Raw genomic sequence first — 4802 nt, 5'->3', positions numbered from 1 at the left:
TCTAGGATCACAACCCGACAATAGTTTTCTATGGTTTTCTTGAAATTGTCACCCTAGGAAAAATATAGAAACCACCACGGAAGTCTTGCCTCTAGACTGTAGAACAATACCTTAAATCTTTTTTTTCCTATACTCTGATATCGTTTTCGCTGCATTCTAAAGTTTACAGAACCTAACAACCTAGGCTTTGATACCAAATTGTAACAACCTGCTTATTTTACCATATTATTTTTTTTTCTTCATGATAATAAAAATCAATATAATAAACCTAGCAGATCATAATCAACCTGAACCGGTGGGTACTAGGGATATATCAGAAATACACCACGGAAGCCTAAGCAGCAGGAAACATAAAATCATATACATCTCATTTTACCATTCAACACAATACCAGAGTTACTATATCCATTGTAAAATATATACAACCCAAAAGAGTCTTAGGGTCACCTCCCACAAAATCCATCTGACCCTATCAAAAATACTTACCCTTCAGAAAGGGTAGAACAACTGTAACTATCTTTGCGGAGCTTTGTCCGCTCTCCTATCTGGAGCTCCTAAAATGTTCATATAATTCAAGGTGAGACACCTCTCAGTAAGGGAAAATAAACTAATACTAGTGTGTGACAACATGGGTTTTTTGTGTTATACATAACCATACATAAACATATTTAGTAAAACTGTCTGTATCATATATGGGAAAAGCATATATAATCATATCATGATAGAACATATTGGATTTCCACAAACATCATTAATCTCATACGATAGTAATATAAAAACAACCCTGGAAGGCAGTTCTTCATTTAACCAAAATTAACATTTAAATAGATGTTCATTCTACACAGTTCAAAATGCCCTTTTCTCATTTGCACAGTATAAACCAGTTCAGTAAATATTTAACTCCATTTACATAAATCCACAGATATAAGACAACTCCCTGTGACTAACGCCAATTACTTTCCTCATGGCATGGGTTGTGTGGCCCGAAGGCTGGACTAAGCTTGGGTGATAAACCCAAAACAAAGTCAAAACATCATCCTTTGCAAGTACATCTGCAGGCATCCACAGCTAAGCTGCAGGTCCGACGCCCTTACTTCAACCTCACGCAGGCAGTCGGCTGAGAACCCCCCTACATTTCTATCTAGAACTGTGTGGGTGCACATGATCTAATAATCAATCACTAGCAATGGTACCGTGCTCACATAACAACTGGTTCCCACGATTCCTAAAGCATATCATGCAATTTAAGTAATAAAAACTGTAATTTAAATCATTTTGTTTTACACCTGCCATTTAATAAAAACCCGGCCCCCGACCGTCAAATAAACTTGGCTCACAACCGTCAAATAAACTTGGCTCACAATCGTCAAATAAAACCTAGCTCCCGACCATCATATAAAACCTGACCCCCGGCCGTCATATAAAATCCTTGTATTATTTACAAGCAGTTCTAGTATGTTTCACAAACAGTTCTAGTATATTTCACAATCATTTCCAAATTCGGTTTCACGATAAACCATAAAATCATTCACCTGCCACACATTTTTTGTATTTGAATACAGTGCAGGAGATAACCAAAGATACACAGTATTTTTGGCTTATAAAATAAATCAGATTTTCCACCATTCATATTATTTAAAATACTGTATCATATATCCTAGATTTGTAAAATCTCAGTTGAACGGCTGATTTTCAAAATAATCTTTGAACTCATAACAAATAAATATATAACAGTTTAATCAATTCATATTTAATAAAAATCCTGACTTAACTTAATTCCCTTACCTGAATCCTAAAAATTTTGGTAAAAATTCCAATCCACGCCAGGAGCGTTCAAAACTGCAAACCCTGAAATCACATTATCCCCAATAAAATCAACTCAACCCCAAAATTATAATTTCCTTAATATTCTCAGGCTCAGAAAATTCCTAATAACTATTTAACATTTTCTAAGCATATAAAATTCAAATAAATAATTAAATTCTCAAAAATAGCAAATTTGCTAAATTCCCTAAATTTTACCCTAGCATTGGAGTGGTGCCTAGGAAACCCAAATTGAAAATTCACTCCGGTTAAAGATGATGATGATCAAGGCTAGGATCCCATGGCGGTGTCCAATCGTCGATTTGACTAAAAATTTAATGAAAAACTGAGGAAAGGAAAAAGGTTTACCTTACCCTAGGAGTGGTGCCTACGTCGCTTCTACGACAAATCCACTCCGATAGGAATGTTAGTGACGGAGAATGGAACCCAATGGTATCTTCCATTTTTCGATCGGCGTTCGTTTGGCCGACGAAATTGAGGAGAGAGAAAGGGGAGGCGAAGGAGAGAGAGTGGCGTAGAGAGAGACGCCTGCTCTCTGTTTGCTTATTCCTGATGGAATTAAAATTCCTTCAGGTTAACTTACATATATATATATATATATATATATATATATATATATATATAATATTATATTATTATATTATATTATTTAATTATTTAATTTAATTTTAATTTTAATTTATTTTTTTAATTTTTTTATTTTTACACTTCCATGCATATTAATTTTTTGGGGCATTACAAGTTCAGAGAGTGACTCAAGTGATCAAGAGATGTCAAATGGTTGTCTTATGGCATGGGTGTTGAAGTTGTAGAGATTATAAATCAATACATTTTCAGCACATGCAACACAGTTCCAATATCTCTCAATCAAATACAATTACATGTCAACCATTTATGCAGTATATTCATCAAAGAGATTAAATCAAGCAAGAAGCTATATATAAAGAAAGAAAAGTAAAAGTGACACCGAATATATTATCAGGGGTTCAAAAAACGTGCCTATGTCCCTGCCTCAGCTCGCAAGCCCGAAAATTACTACTAATGCTCACTTAACGGGTGAAGTGGCACTGGTTACAACACCAGGTCAAATTACTAGGGTTGACCTTAACCTTTACACACTGTCCTTACAGAGTAGAGATGACCTTAATACTCCTTAAGAGGCGGAGAATTCCCACCTCAGGCCATGCCTGGATTACAATCAAATAAGCTTTTTCATACAAGTAAAGATGCTTCTAACACAAACATATTTGTACAACAATATGATCCAAATATGTGCACTCATAGATGATATGGATTTAATGTTCAAGTGAGATCCAATATGTGAACTCTCTAAGATGTGAGAGTGTATGTATATGTGAGAGTACAACCTTTGATACAAGATATTATATTCAATGAATGAATAAAATAAGGAAGTTTAACACAACCAAAATCAAATATCTCAAGGATGTTCTAAATGTAAAGCACAATAGATATTCTGGATTGAGACTTGCAAAAACAATATCAAAGATTATATGCAAGCCTTCAAGTCTTGCAATTTGAATGCCAAGACTAGCGAGCCAAAAACAAGATCTTCCCAATCAAATATTTATATATGAAATATTATGGGAAGGAAACAAGAACTCTCAAAAACATATTTTCAAAACGAATGAGTATGTGAGAGTATTTGCCAAGAGAATGATTTGAAGATGCACACAATAACCAGAATCAACTCCCTTCAATCTTATAATTGATTTGCAAGAGAGGGGAACAAGAAGGATAAATTCTCTATTTCAAAAAGATATTTTTCAAGTGAGTATCAAAGAGAGTATTAAAAAAATATGTGTTTGGAATGTAAAGTATATAGCAAAAGAAGTATAAAATTTTGAGAGAAAATTTTCTAATCACTTTTACTAATCTGTTTCTAATTGAATCAAATGAGAGGTATATATTGGGTGCCCTTGAATTTTGACGGTAAGGGACCTGTTGGAAATATTAGAAAATGTTTAATTGCAATTTAACCCAATTTACCCCTAATTACTGCAGTTAAAAATAAGGCAACCCGAGAGATTTAGTCGCCCGGTCCTTAGGATCAGTCGCCCGAACAGACACAGATAGAAAAGTTTAGTTTTGTGTTCGGGTGCCCAAGGTTAAGTTCGGTTGGCTGAAGCTAAGGCGATTTTCCAAACCGTTCGAGGTTCAGTCACCCGGTTCACAATTCAATCTGCCGAACATGATAATTCGGTCGCCTGGTGTATTTTTGAACTAAGTATTCGGGTGCTTGGGGATGGTAGAAAGGTAAGCTTTTGAGGGACGGTCGACCGTGAATATTTAGTTCAATTTCGGTTTGGTCGCTCGGATCTCAGTCAACATGTTGACTTTCTACCTATTCGGTCAATCGTGGCATTTTTATCATGCTAGCTTCCGTCGCCCAAAGCCCTTTCAAACTTAAGAAATAGGTCCTGTCTTTTTATTTAAGTTCACCCTTGATTGCATAGACATGACTTGCGAGGTTTAAGGGATTTGCGCAATTGATGTGTAAGGACGTAAGGGTCGATCTATGGCCTCTTGAGCATTTAGTCCTATCATGCATGTGATGTAGTTATTACAGACCATATTATAGTATAGTCCAAGTAAAATTGAATGCAAATTACAATAATAGAGAGGTCTTCATTCTTTTTCTTCTCTAGATGCCATATATGAAACATGATCTTCAAGGTCCGTATGACTTCCTTGAGTTCCTACCATCAGTGTATGTTAAGAATGAACCTGTTCAAGAAACTCAGTACACAGGTGAAAAACATTGATTTTTTCATAATCAAAACGGGATCAGACTCATAGAGTCAACACTTACCCTAGCCTTGGAGTGGTGCCTGAAAAGTCTAGTTCAAAAATCTACTCCGCTTGACTTGTAGAGAAACACTCCTAGATCATCGTGTTGATTTCTGATCGCCGATTTGATTTATGGATGAAGGAGAAATCTAAAGAGAGGGTGGGAGAGC

The sequence above is a fragment of the Malania oleifera genome, chromosome 5, assembly GCF_029873635.1.
Source record: "Malania oleifera isolate guangnan ecotype guangnan chromosome 5, ASM2987363v1, whole genome shotgun sequence".
Taxonomy (NCBI): domain Eukaryota; kingdom Viridiplantae; phylum Streptophyta; class Magnoliopsida; order Santalales; family Ximeniaceae; genus Malania; species Malania oleifera.
The sequence above is the reverse complement of the archived record's forward strand: the minus strand, read 5'-3'. Positions refer to the sequence as shown.